Source organism: Gymnoscopelus braueri (genome assembly GCF_963280865.1).
Source record: "Gymnoscopelus braueri genome assembly, chromosome: 9".
Classification (NCBI taxonomy): domain Eukaryota; kingdom Metazoa; phylum Chordata; class Actinopteri; order Myctophiformes; family Myctophidae; genus Gymnoscopelus; species Gymnoscopelus braueri.
Window position 1 is genome coordinate 48,681,074 of NC_137610.1, and position 8,957 is coordinate 48,690,030.

Here is an 8,957-nt window from a genome sequence, read left to right on the forward strand (position 1 = left end):
GTCATACCGCGTCTGCTTGTAGATCGGCTATTTTCGGCACACAGCTAAGTATCAATCAGCCATTACGCCATTAATCAAGCCCTGCCAAACTTTAGTCGACTAAATCAATGTAGATTTAGTGGTATCTAGAGAGCACTTTCATGTAAAGCCTTGTACAGCATGAGGACAATGTGGAAATCTGAGATGGGAGATGATGACCTCAGGAGGCGGCTGTTTGTGGCTCCAGTAGAATCAAAACAAATAGCTTTATTAAACCAATTAACAACTGTTATTTCTATCAATTAATACAATATTTGTGAAAGTTTTCCTTTGCACTAATTGTAGCCCTTTGGTAAGAAATGTGCTCTCCTATCTATCTTTTCATAAATTTAGAGTAGCCAATAATTTTTTACCCCTTTTTCGCCACAATTTAGTCGTTATGCCAATGAATTCCTCCCCAAACACGTGAATTGTCACTGCTGTCGTATCCTACTGACTCACCTGCCAGTGAGGAGCCCCCACCAGGAGGACGTAGAACCTTCGTTCTACTCCTCCCGCCCAACACTCCCCACTGACAGGTGCCGCCCCAGCCCATAGGAATGCAATGACCGATATCACCCTCCCCGCCCGGCTTCCCTCCGCCAAACACAGGCCCATGGTGTTTGTGTAAACGCTCGACAGAGCCGGATGCACCACGGTGGATTCGAACCCACAACCTCCAGGGACTTTACCACTGCACCACCCGAGCGCCTGAAATATTTGTTCATTCACATAGTATTAACTGAGATTATTGAAGTTAAATGCTGACCTCAGAAGGCATTCTAATGAATATAAGTCACATCTCGAGATTATAGGGAAATGTACTATAGTTCTAAAAAAAAGGTTAAATACTTGGATGTAGGCCTACTGATCATTCTTGTTTTTGATGTTATTTATTTTTGAATGACATTTCTTATTTTGTCCTCAAGAGGGCTCCGTTGTCCACTTTAGTTCAGATGTTTAGAATCAACTATATCTCTGCTCACAGTCTCTCTCTACACCTTAATGTGTCATATGGGGAAATAAAGTAAAAGTTCTCTTTTTTGTTGTTCCCTTTATGCTGATTCCAATACTTTAGTACTTTTACACAAGTAACATCTTGAATGCAGCTTTTAGTTGTAACAGAGTATTTCTACATTGTGGTATTGCTACTTTCACTATAATTGCATGGTGTTGGCTAGATTCATGGTGAAGATGTATTTTGTTAAAATGCAGTAAATCACACATTGAACATCAGTTAGTTGTGGTCTAGCGTCAGATCCTCACTGCAGACGGAGCCAGCTAGCAGCCATGGCCGACAGGAGAGAGAAAAACAGTCTGTCTATAAAACATCCATACATTTTAGGGCAGGTAGGGGTTCTCAAATCACACACACACACACACACACACACACACACACACACACACACACACACACACACACACACACACACACACACACACACACACACACACACACACACACACACATATACACACTTCTCCTTTGAAGAGAGGAAAATAATAATTTAGAAAAACAAAAGTATAACCTCCCATTGTAGATTATGCTGATATTGTCTATCAGAACGCCTCAGATACTCATCTCTTGCCTCTTAATGTATTATCGAATTCCCTATGTAAATTTGTACTGAGGTGTCCATACAGAACACATCATTGTTATTTGTAGTTGGCAACGGCCTTAAGGCAAGAAGGCAACTTCACTGGTATCTATTGTGTTCACTTTAACTGTCCTTCTTATTTTAAAGTAAACAGTCCCTGGTTCCATATACTCTACATCACTGGTTCTCAACCTTTTCAGACCCCTCAAAATAATCATATTTGAACTGGGGACCCCCCACCCTGACAAGCACTTGGAAGTGTAGGGGTTGAGAAATTACATTTAATTTGACTCGGTTCCACAGATAAAAACTGTGTTCACAGATAAAAATAGCAGATCTACAAGCTCACAACGCAAGGCGTTGTGAGCTTGTAGATCTGCTATTTTCAAAATGTTTGCCTCTTATATTATTTGACAATTTGGCCAAAGTTTGACCAGTTTGTTGATTACTTTTGATGCAGTAATGGTCTTTTTTCTTTCTTTTTTTCTCCTTTTTAAGTATTAAAAAGGTCCTAAAGGTCCTTAAATTGCCACTTCACTGTCATCTGGGGACCCCCCTAAAATCATGTGGGGACCCCCCTGGGGGTACCGACCCACAGGTTGAGAACCACCATCACCATATCCACCTAGACATAAGACACACAAAATATCCCTATTTGTTGTTCCTCAAGTTTTTTACTGAAGTTCGGACGCAGGTCATTCCACTATAAAGCTCCATTCAACTGGAACAATCTTCCTCTTTCTTTAAGGTCTGTTGCCTCTCTTGGCCGCTTCAGGACTTCCTTACAGTATATTCACATCTAGAAACAACCTGTTCATGCTTTTAAACTGCTTGTACTTATGTTGATTTCTGACTTTGATTCAGGTATTGTATTCTCCATTTCTTGTTTAACCCATTAAGACCGGAAACGCATCTGTGTCATTTTTAGATCTCTTTGGGCTATTCAAAAATAGCAGATATACAAGCTCATGCCGCGCTATGAGCTTGCAGATCTGCTATTTTTTGGAAAAATTGCAAAAATGTGTGCAAATCTTCGAATCTATATACATATATCTTTTTTAAGCACACATTTGTAACTCAAATCTTTGCTTCTGGGAGGGGGGGGGTCCCTGGAACAACATATTTTGAGATGGGGGTCTGCGGCCAAATACATTTTGGTGGTCCTTGACATGAAAAGGTTTGAGAACCACTGATATTATAGCATAGCCTATACGTTCTTTTCTAAAAAAAAAAACTGTTTTCACGATTTTTCAAAAAAAAATTGCAGATCAACAAGCTCATAGCGCTCAGATGCGTTCCCGGTCATAATGGGTTTAAATGAGTTGAGGGCTGGGGTTGTGGGTTGTGGGTGGGAGAGCGTGAGCAAGCTAACTGTATCTGTACGTGTGTGTATTGTGTGTAATGTTTTATTTTTCTGTAAAGGACCCTCTCTAAAATGAAATGCTGCATCTCAACATCTCATACATTCTGACCAATTATTTCTGTACACATTTGTAAATGGAAGCATACAGTACAGTATTTATATCTGTTGCCAAATCAAATAAAAAATACAAATTAATTCACATATTATGCTTTTCTAAAACATAAAACTGACTTACCTGGAATGATACACCTTCCCATGACCCCACTTAGGGTACCGACGCATAGTTTGAGAACTTCTGTTTTAGGATATAAATATGCTCAGTCTTGATTAATTGCTACACCTTCTAAACTTTGTTTTCAGCATTCAATATGATCCATAGTTATATTGAAGTCTATTTCAGTCGATTCCACTTTCTTTTTTTCTTTTTCAGCTGAAAAAAATTTCCAGACAGTGTTTCTCTGTTCTTACAATAAATGCAAGGAATTTCTGTACATACGTATGTACAGTACGCATGTACGTCTGTAATCCTTATCTGGAGAACAGTTCCACCGACCGAATTCAAATTTGCAGACACACATTGCAGACGACCCAGGGAAGGGCCATGCCTGGCATCGAGTCGGTCAGATAGGATGTTGTCCAGAACCGCCAGAAATGGTTCTTGCCGTGGCCCAAATGAGCCAATTGATTGCCATGGCAACCCCAGTCTAAGCGCCGGCCCGGTGGGCGGATCTCTGACGTCACGCTCATGTACTGTAAGTAAGTAAATCAATTGTATTTATAAAGCACCTACATACAACAAGGATTAAAACAAAGCATTGACTATGTGAGTCAGATAAAACTTCATGGGACAAAATGCTTACAAAAAAAATGTTTTTAACATGCTCTTAAAACATTCGACAGACTCAGCATTTTTTAAAGCCAAAGATAGAGCGTTCCACAGTGTGGGAGCAACCACTGCAAAGGCCCGGTCAACCTTTGTTTTGAGAGTGGACGCGGGTATCTTCAGAAGGCCTTTGTCAGAGGACCTGAGGGATCTCACATTGTCCTTAGGGGGCAGTAGGCCAGTGATATAAAGTGGGTCCAGCCCATGTAGTGCTTTATAAGTAGTTAAAATAATTTTAAAATCTATCTCTGGACTTAAAGGATCTACACCATGAATTTAAAAAAAATATTTGATATTTAATATCATATGGTATATGTCCCTCAAACCTTTTTCAAAAGGTTTGAGCCTAAATCATCACTCAGATATACTCATCCCAAGTCAATTGTCTCTGGCTTATACAGCACTTTCAGCTGCAATACCAAAACGTCCTTTTGGGCAGGGAGGGGCTACTGAGCAATTCTGTCTGGCCATCATCAATGCAATGGCAATGCAAGTGATGTCACTTGCATTGCCATTCTGAAATGGCCTGTTCAGACACGCCCATTCTGAAAATCTCTGAAATGAGAATGAATGACTGAATGTTATTTACAAGAGACACTGGGGAGCCCAAAAAATACCCCCCCCCCAAAAAAAAAATGAAATTCATGGTGTGACCCCTTTAATAGACTTCACGCCAGTGAAGTGCCGCTAACACTGGAGTTATGTGTGCTCTGCGGTTGGTGTTAGTGAGAATTCTGTCACCATGACCCGTCACCATGTCCCGCCCAACACTCCCCGCTGACAGGTGCCGCCCCAGCCCGTAGGAGTACCCACAATGACCGATATCACCCTCTCTGCCCAGCTTCCCTCCGCCAAACACAGGCCTATGGTGTTTGTGTAAACGCTCGACAGAGTCGGATGCACCACGGTGGATTCGAACCCACAACCTCCATGGTGGTGGGCAGGGACTTTACCACTGCGCCACCCGAGCGCCTGAAATATGTGTTCATTCACATAATATTAACTGAGATTATTGAAGTTAAAAGCTGACCTCAGAAGGCATTCTAATGAATATAAATCACATCTTGAGATTACAGGGAAATGTATCATAGTTCTAAAAAAGGTTAAATACTTGGATGTAGGCCTACTGATCATTCTTGTTTTTGATGTTATTTATTTTTTAATGACATTTCTTATTTTGTCCTCAAGAGGGCTCTGTTGTCCACTTTAGTTCAGATGTGTAGAATCAACTATATCTCTGCTCACAGTCTCTCTCTACACCTTAATGTGTCATATGGGGAAATAAAGTAAAAGTTCTCTTTTTTGTTGTTCCCTTTATGCTGATTCCAATACTTTAGTACTTTTAATCAAGTAACATCTTGAATGCAGCTTTTAGTTGTAACAGAGTATTTCTACATTGTGGTATTGCTACTTTCAGTATTAGCTACTATAATTGCATGGTGTTGGCTAGATTCATGGTGAAGATGTATTTAGTTAAAATGCAGTAAATCACACATTGAACATCAGTGAGTTGTGGTCTAGCGTCAGATCCTCACTGCAGACGGAGCCAGCTAGCAGCCATGGCCGACAGGAGAGAGAAAAACAGTCTGTCTATAAAACATCCATACATTTTAGGGCAGGTAGGGGTTCTCAAATCACACACACACACACACACACACACACACACACACACACACACACACACACACACACACACACACACACACACACACACACACACACACACACACACACACACACACACACACACACACACACACACACACACACACACTTGATTTATAGTGCATATGGTTTGATTTGAATAGGAGTATTTATTAGCGTATCTTAGAGTATCTTAGCGTACAGCTGTTTAAAAGCTACAGAAGAAAGCCCTCCTTGTTCAGCTGTCCACCCAAGAAATGAGTCTCAGAGTCTCAACGCCACTGAGAGACACAATGCAGGTATTATAACTTCATGTTTAGTAATTAAATGTTCTAACTTGTGCTCACTTTATCCTTCAATTAACTGCTTCTCCTTTGAAGTGAGGAAAATAATAATTTATAAAAATAAAAGTATAACCTCCCATTGTAGACTATGCTGATATTGTCTATCAGAACGCCTCAGATACTCATCTCTAACCTCTTAATTGAATTCCCTATGTAGATTTGTACTGAGGTGTCCATACAGAACAAATCATTGTTCTTTGTATACAGTAGTTGGCTGCGGCCTTAAGTCAAGAAGGCTACTTCACCTCGGCATTGCGAGATGGTTCTCAGAAATGAACAGTTGTATCCCTCTTGAGAAGATTACTTATAGTTTAAGAAATGGGTTTGACACTTTTTTGAAGATTTGGCAACCTTATTTGAACTATATGGAAACGTTGTCCCTACCTCAACCTGTATCAGAGATGGTATAGGTTGTTATCTACAGCTATCTCGGTCTAGATCTATTATTTCTCGAAGCTACTTAATGTTTTTACAACAGATTTGTCTCTTCTTGATGTTCCTTTTTTTTTTTTTTTGTACCTTTATTTTGTATTATGTTTTGATTATTTTTTATTTCTGCTGTCCTTTATGTATGTGGGTTTGTATGTGGGGAGGGGGGAGGGATGTGGGGAGGGGGGAGGGATGTGGGGGGGGGGTTGTATGTATACTTTGTGAAAAAAAAAAAAAGAAGGCTACTTCACTGGTATCTATTGTGTTCACTTAAACTGTCCTTATTTGAAACAGTCCCTGGTTCCATATACTCTACATCACTGGTTCTCAACATTTTCAGGCCCCCCAAAATAATCATATTTGAACTGGGTACCCCCCACCCTGACAAGCACCCTGTAGGGGTTGAGGCATTACATTTAATTTGACTCGTTTCCACAGATAAAAATTGTGAAAATAGCAGATCTACAAGCTCACAACGCAAGGCATTGTGAGCTTGTAGATCTGCTATTTTCAAAATGTTTCCCTCTTATATTGTTTGACAATTTGGCCAATATTTGACCAGTTTGTTGATTACTTTTGATGCAGTAATGGTCTTTTTTCTTTCTTTTTTTCTCCTTTTTTAAGTATTAAAAATGTCCTTAAATTGCCACTTCACTGTCATCTGGGGACCCCCCTAAAATCATGTGTGGACCCCCCCTGGGGGTCCCGACCTACAGGTTGAGAACCGCCATCACCATATCCACCTATAAGACACAAAATATCCCTATTTTGTTGTTCCTCAAATGTTTTACTGAAGTTGGACGCAGGTCATTCCACTATAAAGCTCCATTCAACTGGAACAATCTTCCTCTTTCTCTCAGGTCTGTTGCCTCTCTTGGCCGCTTCAGGACTTCCTTATATTCACATCTAGAAACAACCTGCTCATGCTTTTAAACTGCTTGTACTTATGTTGATTTCTGACTTTTATCCAGGTCATTGAATTGTATTCTCCATTTCTTGTTTAATCTGCAACAATTTTTTTTTACAACATAGTGGGGGGTCCCTGCTTCATCTCTCTCTCTCAGTTACAGGGTCCTCAGCCTGAAAAACGTTGAAGACCCCTGTCATAAAGGTTGTAAGGAATGCTCAGTCCAATTTTTTTTACTGGACAATAACCAGTGTGCATGTTTCCAAGGTTGGCTGCAGGTCAAGCAGTGAAGTAATCCGCTGGATTGCTCAAGATCACGAATGAGACTTTTTGCAGTTACTTTGGGGATTTCTTTGCATTTAAAAAAATATTTTGGAGGAACAGTGACATGAACGACAATGGAGCAGGAAGGAAAAAAAAAAAAATCCGATCAGAAATATTGAGATGTATATGATTTATGTGACAAATGAGTATTAACTGTTTGTTTACACTCTCTAATTCTATACTTACAAACAAACATTTGTATGACAAAAAACAGCAAAGTGTGATTTTCAGAATTGTGTTAAACTGATTGCTATAGCATTATTGCCTGATACATTATTGTACAAATAAAGATGATTTAAAGATGTTTTCTCTTTGATAAGGCGAATTAGGCCATCTAGTGGCCAGTGTAATGTACTGTCCAGATCAACAGATTGGCAATAAATAACTAAAAACTCACCAAGAGTACTTTTATTTAGAGATATTTTAATGAAACCTCTGCTTCATATAGAACAAGTATCTCTCCATAAGACCACTGCTGTCAGAAGATGCAAGGCAGGGCAGTTTTATTTGTACTGTGCATTTCAACAAATTCAATGTGGTTTACACAGAACATCAAGCAATGGTAATTTTCATTGTTTGATTGAATACTTTATTAACAGTTTGCAAAAACAAGGCACGGTGGCACAAATTCATACAAAAGGATGACCCAAAGCCCTCAGGCCAAGTTTCCATTAAGGTCCTGTGTATTCAATTCATCGAAACATTTAAAGACAAACAATAATATAAAATAATATAAAGAAAACCATCGAATATATGAGTAGTAGGCCTATTAAAGAAGGATATGTACAGCAAACATTGGGGAGGGGGGGGGTCGTTTCCGGTGATAAGCTTAGACTTTTTACAGAGGCCATGCAGTTACAATTTGCAACCACCTGTAGGCGCTCTCTTAAAGCGGTTCTGAAGGAGGGTAAGGAGTCACACTTTGTTATGCCTGTTGGTAGAGCAACACAATTATACAATGACATTAGGATGCATAAAACAAAAGAAGTAAAGATTAACAGATGCAGATGATATATTTTGTGCTCATATTAACAGCAGAGAACATGTAGGCTATACTGTATAGGGTCTGTCAGTGAGAGTGTGGTGTACATGGATCAAATCTCTTCAAAAAGCTAATAATATAAATGTTATTGACTGTAGGCTCAAACCACATAGCTCAGTTCATATGTACAGTAGATCCTGCGTGTGTGTGTGTGTGTGTGTGTGTGTGTGTGTGTGTGTGTGTGTGTGTGTGTGTGTGTGTGTGTGTGTGTGTGTGTTTGTACAGTAGATCGGCTATTTTCCGTGAAGAGCTGTGGTGTAGCAGTGTTTCTCAAACTTTTTCATGTCAAGGACCCCCAAATTGATATGAATTTTGCCGCAGACCCCCCATCTGAAATGGTTTGTGTCAGGGACCCCTAGAAGTGAAGATATGTGTAGTCTTTTTTAATATTATTCAAAATCTCCC